Source organism: Erpetoichthys calabaricus, chromosome 16 (assembly GCF_900747795.2).
Source record: "Erpetoichthys calabaricus chromosome 16, fErpCal1.3, whole genome shotgun sequence".
Lineage (NCBI taxonomy): Eukaryota > Metazoa > Chordata > Cladistia > Polypteriformes > Polypteridae > Erpetoichthys > Erpetoichthys calabaricus.
The window spans coordinates 62,876,240-62,894,633 of NC_041409.2; the positions used below are offsets into that span (position 1 = coordinate 62,876,240).

Genomic DNA, 18,394 nt, shown 5'->3' on the forward strand with positions numbered 1-18,394 from the left:
AATGTCATAGGGAAAACATGTGGATAGCTTTTTAAGGAACCAACAAGGAAAGATCCAAAAGATCTGTTATTTATCTGGATTCACATAGGGCTCAATAAATAACCATGAAAAGGTAACTGATTTATGAAATACCAGTGGATTTATGATTTTAAAAGCACTAATAAATTCACAGTTTTGCAATCTGTCAGTATATCTTTCCACATATTAGGAAGTTTTTCAAAGCCCAAAGAATCAACTTCATATGCAAAGAACCCTTCCCAGAATGAAATGGCTGTATGAGGAACCACACAGCCCAGTAAAGTGTAGGGCCAGGACTGACCATGCAGCCTTAGTTGAATAAAGCCAAAGTGTTCATGGCTCTCCACTCTGGTGTGACCACAGGGGTCATTTAGCCCAAAAATTTGCTCATCTCTTAGGCATTTCCTCATGGCTTTATATCAAAACGTACAGTTCACACTCCAGTTACTCTCACTGCAAGTGATTGTGTGTGTGCGCTACAAATCGACCCCCAGTCCAGAGCTGAGTCTGCTGAATGAGTTACTCAGGTCAGAAAATGGATTGATAATAGAGTGCTGCCATGAAGTACTTGGTGCCATTAAAGTGCATGCTTTCAAACCTAGGAGTTATGAACAGTTTACATACCACTGGGGGTATTTCGAAGATGCATTTCTTTATTGGTTGATGGCCCTTTAAGTTTTAACAACGTTCCGCACAGAGACAGAGCGCGCACTTGGGAAAGCAAACGCACTGCTAGTATTTCACTTTCCTTTTCAGTGGAGTGAGGGATGAGGAGGGCTCATATCACAAGTGGACTGCATTTTGAGTATTGTGGCTGTTATTGGTAGTTATAGCTAACATAAGCATAACAGTGAATCTGGATTAACTAATTAAGTCCAAGTACGCCCAGTGTTCTGGTGATTTGTGCTGCCTTGTTGAAGTGTGCTACCCATGCAAATATTTACATGTTTAAAAATCAAAACATTGAAATGAACATAAGATTAAAACCTGTCTGTTCCCATGAGCTGGCGCTACACTGTGCTTTATTTTCTGTGCCTTTATCGTTGATGCTAATTTTAAAAAAGGGTGGACCTTTTCCCTTTCCTATGCCTTTTTCTGTAAGGATAAAGTTGGGCTACAGTTGGATGGAAAAGGACGTAGAAAACGGATGAATGGTTCCATTTTACATGTTCGCCTGAGGAGTGGGGCATAATTGAAAAATGTGCATTTTATCGTTTTATCAAATACATTATGTGCTGTACATTTGAATTGTTAAAAGTGTTCTTATTTCGTCGCACATGGAAACCACAAGACAAAATCCGAATTTATTTGCAGTGATTGTTTACATGTGTGAGATAAGCAACGCTCACCTTATGCTGTGATCAACATTTGGATGAAGGAACTGAAGAAGCATCCTTCATCAGTTATATGAGCCCATTTTTTCCCTATGATTTGTATTAGGAATACAAAGCTTGTCCTGCGAGGAAGCAGACAGCATTAACAGACATCAGTTCCGTTCAGAACATATCTTCATTCAAAACCATCATCATACTCTTGAGAAAATTAAATTTATTGCAATGTACTTGAAAAATATTTGAGCATTATCTTCCAATACAAATTACTGGCAGCCTTACCCGACCCCAGGACGCCCGGAAGATAGAATGACTGGGAGAGAGAGTGTGCCCAGGGCATTATCTCCCCTGTAGTGCTAGATGGCAGCTGCCTGGGTTGCGGCAGCACCCTGCTTTCCACAGGGCATCATGGGAATTTGAGTTCTGTGACTCAGCCCTGTTGGGTGCTGACAGGGGTTGCTGCCGGGGACTGGGAAGCCCTACTTTATGGGGCTCTAGCCTTAGCCGGAAGTGCACCAAGCTTTCGGGACACCAGAATTACTTCTGGAGATTGCTTAAAAAGAGCTGTCTGCCATTGCTCCAGGAGCCAGAGTCAGGAGGTGGAGGACAAAGCTTGCTTGAGGAGCAGTGCTGGCAGAAGGACAGAGCCAGAGTCGGAGGAAAAGAGAAGACTGAAGACAAATTGCTGAGTGCTTTATTATTGTGCTGTGGTGCTTTATTGTACTGTGCATTGGTGGGAAATGATTGGAAAGTGTTTCCCACAGCAGTATAAAAGACCGTGTGTGTTACTAGACTTGTGTCTTGTGCCTGTCTGTGTCGGTTTGGGGGAGCTGGTGCTCTGCCTGTAGGCCACAAGGTATATAAATGTATTTACTTTTGTAAGGTTAACTTAGTGCTTCTGTTTTTCTAACTTGCTGTGCAGCCATCCACGGTTGGTTCCTGCCTTTAAGCACCCTTGTGAATTAGGGTAGTCCGGTCCACAAACCAATGCAAAGAGTTGATGTTTGTAGAATCATTTTGCACAAGTCTTATTTTTGTCCATTAGGGATGGTTTTCTTTCCTGTGAAATTTGCATCTGATGGTCATTCCATTCTGAACATTTTATTTGTATTGTTACTACGTATGTACAGTACTCTTGCACTGAGTTCTTAACTGGCTAAGTGATTAGTAAAATTCTAGTACTAAGGCAGAGTTTCCAGAACATTCTAGTAGTAAATGGAAGATTCCAGAACATTCTAGTAGTAAGTAGGAGTTTCTATTTTAGACCTTTTTTGATGACAGGGTCTCTGCAGGAACAAAGGAAAAGATGGTGCAAAGCCTGCAGCAGCCACCATTTACCAGACATTCCTCGATGTCTTAAGCTGTCAAATGACTCTGAACAGCTGAGGTTGGAGGATCTGGTAACAGAGAGATAGCATCATTCTTTGATGTCCATATTGAAAAAGACAAAGAAAGTTTCAGGAAACCACGAGAACAGTGGATAGATGATTCAATCTTCAACAACTTTTGTGAACTATGGGACAAGCATGATGGTAGTGAATAAAACAGCTGAATTAGGAGTAAGTGTCATCGGTAAAGTACTGTGCAATAAAATACTGACAAAGAATGAGGAGCAGAAACAATTTATCCTTCAACTGGTCGCAAACTGTTGTAAGAATTTTCCATTTCATAATGTTGTAGACCTACAAGTGTGGGACTGTTGTCTGCTATTCAGTTCAGATGACATAAAAACTGACAGAGTGACCTCTCAATGTTGTTTAGCTTTGTGGAGAACTTAAAACATGTTATTTTTTATTTTAGGACCACCTTATTGCACACTCATGCAAACAAATTGTTGGATGTTTTTATTTTATTTTTGAATTTTCAATTAAAAGTGACTTATACATTTTTCATTTAAAAATTGTTGGTTACAAATCCTTCTTAAAGGTGAAAAAAATCTACATTTTTGTCTTGATTGCAGATTTTCTCTCTATATATAAAAGAAAATCCTGGAATGGAAAGCAAATGCAAGGCTACGATACACGATAATCTTGTAAGACATTTTAAAGACCCGTGAGACCAAAGACACGCCCTACTTACAATCTATCAAATAGGACAATAGGCAGCAAAACATTCAGTCTTGTGAAGGATTTGAGCACACACAGATCCAGGGCTCTCAGCGCATATAAAGCGTATAAGGACAGTACGTTATAAATTAAATGTCGACATCTAAATGAAGAACAGAGCAGCGCGGAGAAAAGAGACTCAAAAGCGTTGGACAGAAAAAAGAGCAAAAAACAATAATCGAGGTGCAAATTCAGAAAATAAGGAAAGTAATTATCAGCCCGGAACAAGTGGAATTGAAAAAAAAGCACGTCCAATCCGGCGCAGAATTAAAAGACAATGAGTAAAAGAAAGTAGAACTTCATAAAGACGTTTACAAACGTTGGCGCTAAACACATGCAGAGCAGGTTAGAGACTATGAAACCAGTGAAATTAGAAAGGCTCAAAAAAAAAAAAAAAAACTGCGCTATTCACATGTGGAGAAAGTTAAAGGATATGAAAGTAGGAAAATTAGAAAATATAAAAAAAGAAAGTAAAGATCACAGTAGCGCAAACAAACTGCCTCATTTAACTATGCACCAGTCTAACTTTGGTTTTGCACAATAATTACTACACTATTGCACCTTAACACTTAAGTACAATTACGTGACTAAAGTAGAATTATTTATTATGTTCTACTATACTGTTACCTTTCAATCTATGACTTTTTGTTAATCTGACTGATATTATTCTAACTTTGCACAGTTTTTGATAAGCGAATCAGGATGCATTTCACTGCGTGTTGTCCTTTATAACTATGCATGTGACAAATAAAGAATCTTGAGAATTTCAAAAATGGAGTTTACCACACATACATTTATTGGTTACTTTGTTAATGTATATATATTTATCTGTCTGCTTATTTAAAAAGCTACATTTACCCCAGAAGTCAAAAACGTTCTGTCTAGCCCTTGTACAAAAACCTAGACAAAAGCTGGGGTATCACCTTGGTAAACCCATGTACTTTTGGAACTGTGAGAGGAAAATAGCACAACTTTACAGACAGTAGTCCAATGCAGAACTCTACTTACTTTGTTACTTTGTAAAAAAAAAATTATTAACTGCTGATGATATAGATCATTTTGTCTTTGCTGAAATTCCAAACAGAGAAACCTATCCTGACCTCATTAAAAAGATTCAGCATATTGGGACTCGCAAGATTACAAATATTGTTTTTACAGAAGTTCTGAAATAAAAGTGAAACTAATGAAATAGAAACAATTCAAAGAAAAAAAAATCTTAAAAGTGTGTATCCGGAAAACCAAACACGGGGGTTGGTGAACAAAGCCCCCTAGTATCTTAAAAAAAGAAATTTCTATAATGATATGTATACTACTTGAAATCCATCTTGATTGAGTATCATTCTCTGTACAGTGCATCATAAACCAAATATATAAAGTTTATGGTGTCCAAGTGTGTAGAATACGTTTTAGTCATTTCAACATGATATGTAAAATAATTATTGTGCAGTTAAGATATATATATTTAAACATAAACACCCAAGAAGGTGTTGAACACCATCCATGTACTTTATTGTAATCTTTTTGTCAACCGCAAGACTTTCTTGTAAAGTAGTCCAGTAAAGTAGTATGGTTTACATAGTCCTTTTTGTGTTACAAAACATTTACCCTAATATTCTAGGACTTTCTTTTTACATAGCTGATGCAATAATGACACAAAAACAAATCAGAAATGGTTGAGGCACTTTCGTGATCCTCATATATTATGAGAAGCAAAACACAAAAATGACTGAAGTGAAGTGGAGTAGGAGGTGCTTAGGTGGCATCCAAGCAGGAAGAAGCAGCTCCAGTACGGAAGTGATGTCAGAGGTGGAACAGGTGCAGAGGGACGAGAAGAAAAGGTATTAGGCAACAGTGCCAACTCCTGGTCCGAAGGAGATTTACCTTCATAAGAGCCCTTCAGGTGTCCCTGAAATGCACACATGTGACAGTGACTAAATTTAGAGCACTTCAGAGTATTTGGAAAAATGAATTACAAAATGTGTTTTTAATTTAGCATCTCCCTCAGCCTTCACATAAAATCCATTCATTAATTTTTATAATTCACTTCTTCCAGTTCATAACACACCAGATTCTATTCTGGTAGTAGTAGACCTAAGGCAGCAACCAACTCTGGGCAAGATGTCCATACATTGCAGAAAACACTGATACACTTGCACTTATCGGCTCTAAATTAACCTCACATAAACGTTCTTGCATTGTGTATCGAAGCTATAGAAACTGGAGACAACGTGTGGGCTAAATGAGGTAACTCCACACACACATATACAGTACACACAGTTACCAAGCCGGGAAGCAAACCCTGACCTGTACAGCAACAGCACATAGTCCCATCCCTAAACACCTCATTAATGAGACTCCCTATAAGTAATTAACAAACAAACATGGCATTATAAGGAAGTGCATTTAATATCTAACCCTTGAGCTGTGTGTAAATTTTAAAGTAAGAAGGAAAAGAGAAAACATTTTTTGAATTTTGTAGGATACTAGATAAGAAAACCAGTTGTGCTTCTGTATGTGTGTCATTTTAGACAGTGCCTTCTTTGTGTAAGTTGTTTCTAGCTTGTAAGTGAGTGAAGCTTGATACTGAAGGAAGAGTTTATATATATATATATATATCAACCACCACTGAGCTGCCCAAGATAAGCAAATCAAAGAAAAAGTGGTAACAAGGAAATGGGACTTTTTGTATAATGGGTAGACATTGATTTATGTTATGAAACTGGACACATTGTGCAAAAGTATACAAGTAAAATATGAGGAAAGGAGAGCTTAAGAAAACAGAGTGGTTTTCAGCTTTGTGTGTAGATCTTGATTCTGAGTCTTTTTTATTTTATTCCTCAGTTATTCTTGTGACCTCCTCCATCTTATTTCTTGATATAATTCTTGCTTCAGGGAGTAAGTGCTACTATGACATCTTGCTTATCAACAACTCTTGTGTATCTTTTGAAGGCTCCCAGATCCTGTTGCCTTTCCTTCCAGTGTTTACTGAAGTTTGTGGTCTGAGGCGTAGTGCTAGGCCGGTCACATCACATGGGTGGTTGGTGGAATAAAACAGAGTCTAAGATGTAAATCTGTTTTACCAGGCTGTTTTTTGTAACTTTTTTTTATTATTTCTCAGTCTTTCTCCTTTATTGCAGGACTGGGGTAAAGATAAATCCTGAAAAGTATTCTGAGCTTTTCTGAACTTGGATCGAGTTTGAGAGTATGGCACATTGTTTCTATGTCAGTATCCTATTCAGAAAGCTAGTGTAAATAAACACAATTATTTAATATAGCACCTTTCAATTATTATAAATACAAGTTCAGAACTATAGTATAATTATTCCAATATTTTTGTACAATTGGAGTTGCAGTCTCTTGCTTCAGAGTGTTAAATGCTTACTATGACATCGTGCTTATGATTTGCTCAGGGTCATACCCTTGTAAAAATAATGGTGCCAAGGTGGTTCTTTATGGTTATGCCATAGGGGAACTATTTTTGGTTCCCAAACAGAGCCTCACCATGAATGTTCCAGAAAGAGACTTTATTTATTTTGATCCTTAACAGGTTTCTTGAATATTCTTGATTAGATGACACCAGATTTGTGAAATACCGATGAGCTTCTGAACTTAAAAGGACTTTTGTTGAAAACAGTAACAGAAGCTAATTTCAGGTTTTCTTGATCTGAGCAATCTGCTACGCAGCCTACAATACATTAAAGATTTCTGTTTTGTCCACATATTATGAACCTTTTAAAGCCAAAAGAACCAATTTTTATATTCTGATGACCCTTCACAAAATGAAATGGTTCTTTGTCAAGCAATGATTCTATGAGGAACTACATATCAGTAAAGTGCCATTAAAGAACTTATTTGTAATACAGAGTGTACAATGAGTCACAGGAGGGGACTGAACCAGTAACAGTGTGGTAACCTTGTAGTGAGCACTGAGATGTGTGGTCGACGGAGGAAACACCAGTCCGGGTCAGTAAATGTTGGGGTGCATTTACTTGAACAAAAGAAGAAACAAAAGTACAAGCATTCTAGGGTGTAGGAAGTCATGAAAACAAGGAAAAAAAACAACAATAGCCAGATATGGCCTTAAATGGAGGATTCCTTCCTGGAACCTTAGATATGCAGGGACTTTGTCCTGTGGTGTGCTCTGCTCACAGAGTGATGCCTCCTTCCGCCGACCCCATAATTTATAGGCAGAGCTAAGTGCCATAACTGGGCATCTTTGATTAGTGTCAGCGCCCCGCTCTTGTCCCAGGGTAGTCTTACATACATTAGATGAGCCCTGATGGTGATCCACTGACACACACGCATACGTGACAGATAATAGCTCGCTCTCATTCACTTGAGAAGTAGTAATATAAGCCAATATGTAACATTTTCCTTCAGGTATCATGCTGTACTTCTTAAATTAAATTTTACAAATAAAACCAATTAAATCTCATTTTTTGTACCCTTACCTAAAATTTTAGTTTAGCTGACATGGAAGCAAGTTTGGTTATCATTTGGTGCTGCAAATCTGGGCATTTGGACTGCAGATGTGTCTTAGGATCACACCGATTGCATTTAATGAAAATAAAAGTGCATTGGAAATGCTTTAACACATTATGCTGTGGTTTTGGGGAGTCTTCATTGTAGCAAACCGCCGGGGCCCTTTCTCGGCCGGGACGCCTTTGGCACAGAAGGACTGATAGAGGGCAGCTACCTTGGCTTGCAGCAGGGCCTGGAGCATGGAAGCTCAACCCTGCTGGACCCCATGGCCACCACCAGGTGACACCTGGACGTTTACTGGGCCTTGTTTGGCAGCACTTCCACCACACCAGGAAGTGCTGCTGGAAGAAGGCCGTTGGGCACCTGAAATCCTTCCAGGTGTCCTGTAAAATGGGCCAGTCACTGCTACTCAGTGGCCAGAGTCAGGAGGAAGAAGGACAAAGCCTGTAAGGAGGAATGGAGGCGAAGGGACTGTGCTTATTTGTGCTTGTTGGTACTTTATGTACTGTGCTCTGGGAAGCGGAGAAAGATTTCTTCCCCCTCTTATAATAAATGTGTGCTGTGTGGGGAAATTTGTGTCCTGCCTGTCTGTGTCGGGTTAGGGTGGCTGTACACACCCTGGGCTTCACACCAGATATTTTGGGATCACCTGCCATAATTTTTGGGCTTGGACAGTTGCACCCCTAGAACAGGTCATCACAGTATTTAGAAGATGTTTGAGTGAAGTTCTGCTGCCATATGATTGTTATAGGAACTCACAGGCGCAGGGCCACTGTGGAACTAATCATTTATCAGTTAATATTTTATGTAATGTCATTCACACAAAGCAATTTTGCAAAACAAATAATGCAATACAAAATCTCCATTAAAAATTTAAAACCAGCAAACTTATGCACACTACTGCAGTGTGAACCCTGAACTAGTTAATGCAGTTTTTCAAAAGTTATGTTATGTTGTGAACCAAACTATGCGACTCTTTAATTTCACCCAGAGGGGTAAACGTTAACATTCAACATTATACATAGTTATTGTCTGTTTTTCTGTTTTTTCACCTGCATTGTTATCATTCTTTAATTTAATATTATTTATTATATCAGTATGCTGCTGCTGAAGAATGTGAATTTCCCATTGGGATTAATAAAGTATCTATCTATCTATCTATCTATCTAAGACAAGGAGTAATACTGGAAGACAGTGAAAGAAGTTTGGAAAAAATGAGAATTTGGAATGATTAGTGAGACACTGTATAACATGAAAACATAGCAGAATTAATTTTTTTACTTTGATTTAATATACTTTGTTAATCCCTGATGGTTAACTGTCTTTTCCCCATGATGTTTGGTGATCAGAGCTCAGGGTCAGCCATTGTACTGCACCCCAGAGCAAATTTATTTTTTCCAGATTAAGGACTTTGCTCAAGGGCCCAACAGAGTAGGGTCCCTTCTGGCAGTAACCAGATTTGAACCAGCAACCTTCTGGATACCAATGTAGATCCTTAGCTACAGAGCCACCACTCTGCCCTGATTTAATTTAGCTTACTTTTAATTTCACTTTAGTGGGGTTATTTCATGATACAATACCTCAGGCAATCCAGGTGGTTTTCAAGGCTTGAATTCTCACATCAAGACATAGGAAGTGAGGGCCATTTAAATAGAAGCCACAAAACTACTACATTAGGTGATCAGTGCAGCAAAATGTTTTTGACTGTGTGAAGTCTGGTTTCAGAAGGTCTTCTGTGTACCAATGTTTATACAGTATAAGAGCCTAAGGCACATAATTGTTAAGGTTAGCTCTTGACAGCTTTTTCAAGATAACAGCAGTTCTTTCTCCGGAATTCTGAAGCTTTTGTGGGTGAGTCAGCTAGGTTGGAATCTGCATGATGACCACTTAACTTTCTGCCTATTAAATGACGTGTTGCTCTATTCCTTTTTTCATTTATTGCTGCAGGTCTATACTCTGCCGCACTTCAGAGGCTTTCAGCATGAAGGAGGACATTTCCTGGTCCACTGTGGATTGCATTTATTCAGCTGTGTGAGCTTGTGAATCAAGCCTCATGTATCTGACTAATCCAGTCCTGCTTTTTGCACCAAACCGAAAAGGTAAGTGCCAATGGTAATATAAACCTGAAAAATAACATTCCTAGCCTTTGGCATTTTACAATTCAGTGGTCTATTGCATTCATTGTGCGTTCAGCAAATGAACTAGACAGAGCTGCAGTGAAGAGCTGCACATGGAGTGAGAGCCTCAAGTGACTAGGTGAGACTGGTTTGAAATGTTATGAAAATAACAAAGAAGTTATGATAAATTCAATTCTTTTTTAACTCGCCGTTCGATGAGAAATGAAGAAAGAGTTTTATATTGGGTAGTTATGAATCTTGTTGATGCTTTTGAATTTTTTAAAGACTTCCTTGGAAGTTCTGTATTGTGAGACTGGTGAAGATGTAATTTATTGTGTCTTCCATGCTTGAGTTGGGCTACTTCTTTTAAAAAAAAATGTGTGGAAAAGTAGCATGTAGGGAGGGAGCAAGAAACTGTTTGTGGCATTATGGCACTGGACAAATTGGCATTATTATTACAAACGTTGGTGATGTTTCCTGAGACAAATAGTATCTTGTATATTTGATGGTCAAATGTTGAATAGAGGGTCAGCACGGTGGCGCAGTGGTAGCGCTGCTGCCTTGCAGTAAGCAGACCTGGGTTCGCCACAGGGAGTTTGCATGTTCTCCCAGTGTCTGCGTGGGTTTCCTCCAGGTGCTCCGGTTTCCTCTCACAGTCCAAAGACATGCAGGTTAGATGCATTGGTGATCCTAAATTGTCCCTAGTGTGTGCTTGGTGTGTGTGTGTGTGTGCCCTGCGGTAGGCTGGCACCATGCCCGGAGATTTGCTCCTGCCTTGCGTCCTGTGCTGGCTAGGATTGACTCCAGCAGACCCCCATGACCCTGTAGTTAGAATATAGCGGGTTGGATAATGGATGGATGGATGTTCAATAGAATATTGGTGAGAACAGCTTTGTGAGGGTCTATGTCACATTAACAGTACAAATTTATATAAATCCTTAAAAGTAAGCTCTTGATAAAGGTCCAACGTGATGCGTCCTGCATGATAAGCATTCTTTCTTCAGTTTTATCTTGTTTTGCCAGAAGTTTTTCACTTGGATTGGTAAGAATGCAAAACGTTACTAGTGAATTTAACTAATGGTCCAGCAGTTGAAGATTAAATGAGTCAAAAGCATCAACAGTAAATGGACAGAGTTTGACATTTAGGCTGGGGGGCCAGATGAACCATAAAAAATAATTGTACTGCTGCAGCACATATTTACATCATACCTCAAGTTAAATATCATAAATTGTCCACAATATAAAGTTACAATATAAAGTCAATCTCACATTAAGAAGTTTAATACTTTGAAATTATGATAAAATACACAAGTAATAATAATAATTCTTTGCATTTATATAGAGCTTTTCTCACTACTCAAAGCTCTCAGCAATTGCAGGTTAAGGGCCTTACTCAAGGGCCCAACAGAGCTGAGTCCCTATTGGCATTTACGGGATTCGATCCGGCAATCGGTGCAGATTCCTAGCCTCAGAGCCACCATTCTGCCTAATCCATACCTAGTACCATTAACCATATTGAAATAACAGAACTTGTTGCTTTTTTCTGACATTTTCAACAAGTTATGAAATGTACAAATGGTGTCTTGTTTCCGTTTATGAAGTATTTTGTACCAGTGATGTGTGTGTGTAATGTGTGACAGAGATTTGCTCGGGCCACTTTGCCATTGTGTGTACGAGAGAGCCACATCAAGGCATAAGTCACAGGCACGCATGTGCTGCTGTTGCAGTCGCTTGTTCTGACTGCTTGAGGATCTGGTAGCTGACAGGAGTGGCTATCAGACATGTAAAAGTGGAATATACTGCATTTAAAACATAGAAGCTGAAATAATCTCTCTTGTTCTGAATTTGAAACAGAAAATGAATCTGTAATCAAAATGGCACAGAATGTTTTTCTGTTTCAGAAGTGTTGATCAAACCAAAGCTTAAGGTGGCTATTTGTGAATATGAATTTACAATATAAGGCAATTTGATTGTTAATTAAGTCTAGGCAATGAAAACTATTTTAATAAAGTAACTGATGTCAAAAGAATTTAAATCAAACAAATGGCAGCAATGCTAATGCTCTAATCAATTAAACACTAGATTGAGGAGATGGTTCTTAACATGAAGTCAGTGCCACACTGAGCAGACACTGAAATAAATCTTTTACACAGAAGCCATGCTAGGGTTAACCAAACAACAACACAAAAGCACAACCAGACAATAAATGCATTAAACATTTTAATCACTACAAGTACAGTAATCCCTCCTCCATCGCGGGGGTTGCGTTCCAGAGCCATCCGCGAAATAAGAAAATCCGCGAAGTAGAAACCATATGTTTATATGGTTATTTTTATATTGTCATGCTTGGGTCACAGATTTGCGCAGAAACACAGGAGGTTGTAGAGAGACAGGAACATTATTCAAACACTGCAAACAAACATTTGTCTCTTTTTCAAAAGTTTAAACTGTGCTCCATGACAAGACAGAGATGACAGTTCCATCTCACAATTAAAAGAATGCAAACATATCTTCCTCTTCAAAGGAGTGCATGTCAGGAGCACAGAATGTCACATAGATAGAGAAAACAATCTCTAGCAAACAAATCAATAGGGCTGTTTCGCTTTTAAGTATGCGAAGCACCACGGCACAAAGCTGTTGAAGGCGGCAGCTCACACCCCCTCCGTCAGGAGCAGGGGGGGAGAGAGAGAGAAATAGAGAGAGACAGAGTTTGTTTTTCAGTCAAAAATCAATACGTGCCCTTCGAGCTTTTAAGTATGCGAAGCACCGTGCAGCTTGTCGTTTCAGGAAGCAGCTGCACAAAAGATAGCAACGTGAAGATAATCTTTCAGCATTTTTAGACGAGAGTCCGTATCGTCTAGGTGTGCGAACAGCCCCCCTGCTCAATCCCCATACGTCAGGATCAGAGAGTCAGCGCAAGAGAGAGAGAAAAGTAAGCAATCTAGCTTCTCAGCCATCTGCCAATAGCGTCCCTTGTATGAAATCAACTGGGCAAACCAACTGAGGAAGCATGTACCAGAAATTAAAAGACCCATTGTCCGCAGAAATCCGCGAACCAGCAAAAAATCCGCGATATATATTTAAATATGCTTACATATAAAATCTGCGATGGAGTGAAGCCGCGAAAGGCGAAGCGTGATATAGCGAGGGATCACTGTATAATATAAAAATATTTATTAATCAAATACTGTGTTAATCAAGTGCTATGCTGTATAATAATTAGTTAACACCAGATTAGAACACTGCCCCCGGAGGTCCTCCCAAAGTGATAGGTTTCTTCGGTTTTTATGGTAAGTGACCTGCGAGAGAAAGTTTAGGGCAGAATGGGTTTATTTTTCATGTTAGTTTGTTATTAACAAATTTATATTAGCTGTTGCCTTTTGAGGAAACATTCATGGAAAATTCAGGGTGGCGCAACAAAAGGAGAAATTTTCAATTCATGTTCAATACACGAATAAATATTACAAAATACATTTAATGATGAAATGTATTGTACAGGATATGCAATTAATAATGGTAATTAATATTCATTCAATATTCATTTTATGTTTTGAAGAAAATATCCTGAAAGTGTTGTCCATTTCTCCATACACATTCTGACAGCCTGTTGTGGAAATTCTGCATTGCTCGATGTAACATGTCAAGAGGAATGCCAGGGATTTCCTCTTCAATCTTCCTTTTTAGTTCAGCAATGGTTGCAAGACATGTGCAGTACACTTGGTTTTTAAGATATCCCTACAGAAAAAAATCACAAACAGTGAAATCTGGGGATCTCAGAGGTCATCGAATGTCACTGTTGCGTGAAATGATGCGCCTTCCTAACAATTGTCGAATAGCTGCCATCAATTGTTAGGCAGTATGTGAAGTGGCTCCACCTGGGGACTTCTTTTTTAAGGCTGAACCAGTTTCTTTGAAATTTCACTCCCATTTTGTAATCACATGAGCAGATGGGACACAATCATGATACGCTGAAATTCCCTTTGTGCAGCAGTTACACTATCACCATTTTTATAAATGGCTTTCACAGTGAACGCTATTTGCACACCATTCCCCTGCCCCATTATAACAAATGGCAAGCGGTTCTAAAAGAGGTTGCTTTGGTCCCAAAAAACGTCCGACGCTCCAGGGTCACCAACACCTAGTTTCAAAATTTCCCGTTTCCCTGTGCCACCCTGTATCACTTTTATTTGAGATTTATTTTACTAACCTAGCTCATCTGTTTTAGGGTACAAGTAACTGGCCAAGGTGGATTTGTTAGCCTTGTAAATGTTCCACAGGCCACTAGAGGACGCTGCTTATTAGACTCACAGGAGTAGCGGGGAGGAACAGACACTCCCCAGCCACACTCTATTGTATGTTTTTTGAGCAGGAGAGTTTCCAAGTACAAAGTCCCAAACACTTCCAAGTAATAAGGCGAGTAATAAGGACAGGATAAAGATTTATTCTTCACAAAAATGCTCTTTAAAAACATGAAGCTCCATGGAGCAGAAAAAGGCAAAAAGAAGTTGCCAGCAAAAGCAATCCAAGGCTAACAAAGTCCCAGTACAAAAATCCAAACAGAGGTCCAAAACAGAAAAAAAAGGTCAAAGATCCAACAAATTACAAAGCACAAGAACAGAAATAATCACAACTCAGCAACTCCTAAGCACATTTGAATGAAATGCAAGGAACTGTGAGTTGCCCCCATGTTAATAAGGATGTGAGCAGTCATTTGCAGTAATTGGCAGGTTGCGTCTCTTTTTGGGAACCATCCAGAAAACACAAGGAACATAACACAGGCATATGAAATAAAGCAAATTAACAAAATCACCATGTCATGTCATTGTCTAACCCGCTCATTTCAGACCAGGGTTGTTGGGAGGGGGCTGAAGCCTAACTTGGCTAGAATAGGGCTCAAGTCAGGAACAAAATTTGGACAAGAAACCAGTTAATCACAGGGAGAACATACACCAAACACACATTAGAGCCAATTTAGTGATGCCAATTTACTTAGCCTTCATGTCTATGGACTGTGGGTGGAAACTGGAGCAAAAGTAGCATTAACATAAACAAATGTCTCAAATAGAATATAAAACAAGGACTAGCTGAAATATAACACTATGGAGATTCTGTATGAAACCCCAGTGCTCCTGGAGAAAATGTCAGTGCCACCAATAGAGCTTTGAATGGTGGCTAGGAAATCTGTAAGTTCTTACAAAGTGTTACCCAGAAGTGTTCCTGGACCCGGGTTTAAAAGGCCCTTTCAGCCAGTACACTTTGAGTTTGTAGTTGGTATGTTGCCAATGCCGAGAGCTCAACTAGTAGAAGGAAAGAAGCCAGGCCTGACCAGCCACCTCATGGATTGCCTAGGAAGCCCAAAAGGTTTAAACTTTTTTATTTTCAAACTTTTTGTGTTCTTTCCTTTTCATGTTCTTACTGTTCAATTGTTTTTGTTAATAAAATCACTTTGCCTTTTATTACTTTGGTCTTTTTAGCTGTCATTTATGCTATTAGGAGGCTCATGAGCACTCCTAAAGTCCAAATTATACTTACTTAGACTAAGATCCTCCCATGCTATGTGGCATATTGGATACCAAGGGTTTTCCAGTGATTCTGATCCTTGGTGAGTGCTTCAGCATCATCCCATGTGATGTTCAGTGCCTTCAGGTCTTGCCCGAAAGTTCTTCTCCATATAATTCAGGGACATCCTTATAGTTGTTGAACGCCAGGAGGTGTCCATCTCATTGCCACCTTAGGGTCCAAAGTATAATAATATTAAAAAGAAGTAATGCATTTTTGTATTGGTAAGAATTGTATTTGGATTAAAATAATTTTTCTATTAATTTGTACAATAGAAATGTAGCTTTTTTTTACTATTTCTCTCAATTCTCAATTGATCATCTAGTTGGTTTCTTGCAAGTGACAGTAAAAATGCAGCTGTACTTCTTTGGTTGAACTGTTCTTATCCATCAAAATATTTTAAGGGCCTAAGGTCATTTTGAATAGACACGTTAGTCCCTTTCACAAATAACTGCAGAGGTGCAGCTTCAGTGGGTTTGCAACCCACTTTTGGGTCACGGGCTGGTGCCAGTGGATAATGAGGAGTTACCGCTCCAATGATCATACTCGATCCTCTCCCACTCAAATGATCGCCCTCGATTACATGCACATTATTTTATGGGATGGATGTCTTTATCCTAGACGTCTTGTGACATTTGAGATATAACTGATTCCATTTCTTTTTTTATTTTCCAATTGTAGCATAGGCAGGTGATGTAACTTGCTCATGGTCACACAGTGTCAGTAGCAGGATTCAAAAACACAACCTCAGTCCATAACCATAAGCACTCCTTCCATGTGTGTGTTAGCACAGATTGGTAAGTGTGCTCGATTTGGTGGGTCACAAACAAACTTATATGGGGAAAAAGAGGGTGACAACAACAAAAATGTTGAGAAACACTGTTTTGTACTCTTTTGCTCAAAAAAAAAACATTGCCCACTCCAGTCCATTATACCTTTGGTTAGTTAAGACATATGAGGTACCCCATAATGTGATACAGCGTCACATAGGTGTAGTTGCAAGTCTGAATTTTTAACTCATATAATTTAGAAATGCTTTTCACCCTTCGATTCTTCGATACCTTCTGTTCTTTAAGTCATTGTTAAGAATCTTCCATTGGTGCATGCTCCTGCTATACCACCTTAAGATTATTGCCGTCCACTGTATTCTTTATATATGGACTCCTTCTGTGCACAGGTTTAGCTAGAAACTTTAATGTGGTCGGCTTGGCTTGATAATCCTTGGGGCACTGAGAAGGTTGGCATGTTTAACACATCAGTTATAGCAGATCAATTTATCATAAAATCTTTGTATTTTTACATCTTTAGAGCTTAAATGTTTTTTTTTATTATAGTACAGTAGACCCCTGTGAAGTCGTGGTTCAGAGTTTGTGGCTTCAGTCATTCGCGGATTTTTACTTAGAACCTATCTAATAATTGTTAGCAGAAACCGCAAATATCCTCCGCAATTTTTATGGCATTTTTTCATGGCAATACTGTACTGTAGAGAGAACAGGAAGCAACTGTAGAGGAAATGCGGCTTGGGATGGTGAAAGTAGCCAATAGAATTTGAAACTGCAACTCCCAGCAGTCTCTGCAGTGGCTCTGATTGGTCTTCTGCTGAGGGTGCTGGGGCTGTTGGGGTCAAAGGATGTTTTTGTAATTTGTGTTTCAAGTTCCTGTCTCTCTGCCTGCCTTCTGTTGGGTTACCTGTAGTTATTCGTTTTGTCCTGGATCGTTTCATGTTTGGCATCTGAATTGTCTGCCATCTGCCTGTATACATTAGGACTGTAAGTGAATTCATGGCCATCCTGCAAAGAAAGAAGCTCTCCATTTCAGGAACTAGCAGTAGGACTATCTTTACATTCCCGTTCAACGTGCAGATCTCTGGACTATCTATTTTCATCATTACATTTCATCCGTTGCCGTTTTTCATGATTTACTGTGTGTGTTTTGTTGGTGCTTTGTTGTATTTAATGTGTAATCACTGTAAGGGGAACATGGGTGGTATCGTTGTTTTCATTTATTTCATTTGTTTGCGGGTCGGGTCAAGGCTGGGTGCGTCCCTGGAATCTCCACCATAAAAATAAATAAATCGCCGTCTTCTCGATGGTGTGATAATCTTTGTGTCATCGGACCGCTACAGCGTTATTCATTTCTCCTTACTACTGATTGACTGTGATGCATCTCCAGCTGAGAGTTCTTGTGTTTTCCGTTTTGTTCCTCTTAACCCTTAAACCGCCACAACCAGTTATAGTCGTTTCTCAGTGCCATTTGCGAGCACGCAGGAACTGATCAGTCAGTGCCGTACAGTACATTCGTTGAGCAGCTCATGACCACTGCAAGCCCCTTATGAGCAGGGGGGCTGAACGCACCCCTAGAAGACACGGACGCTCCTCAAAAAAACCCTCTTAAAAAACGCTGATAGACTACCTTCACATTGCTCCCATACTTGCTGGGCTTACTTGCGGCTGCTCTGTCGTGTGATATGCTTCTCGTGCGACGCTACACATACTTAAAAGCCTGAACAGCACCTGTCCTTTTTGGCAGATTGCTTTGTTTCTCTCTCCTCCCCCAGACGTCCTCTTCTCTTGTTGGGGTCCCGCTCCCGTTGTGCTCCCCTATGATGTTTGTCTACTCTTTAATCGAGAACTAACTGCATACTGAGCTTGTTTTACTTCTGAAAGAGACACGTTTGTTTGAAGTGTTGAATTCTGTGACCCAAGTGTGACACCCTGCAGTACTGCAGCCTGACTGTCTCTGGGATTGTGCCGCTGCACTAGATTAGTCTGCCAGTGTCAGC

At 39.4% G+C, this 18,394-nt stretch overlaps 1 protein-coding gene across 4 annotated transcripts in view; it reads left to right on the forward strand.

Annotated features, from left to right (window-relative positions):
* tmem63c (transmembrane protein 63C) overlaps nt 1-18,394 on the forward strand; it is a 180,952-nt gene that overhangs the window by 84,083 nt on the left and 78,475 nt on the right. For 3 of the 4 annotated variants that reach the window (XM_051920106.1, XM_051920109.1, XM_051920107.1), the window contains exon 2: nt 9,884-10,035. The gene's annotated coding sequence lies outside the window, so the exon portion shown is untranslated. Of the gene's footprint in view, nt 1-9,883; nt 10,036-10,113; nt 10,193-18,394 lie in introns of those variants that run through there. The other variant, XM_051920108.1, reaches the window with a different exon arrangement.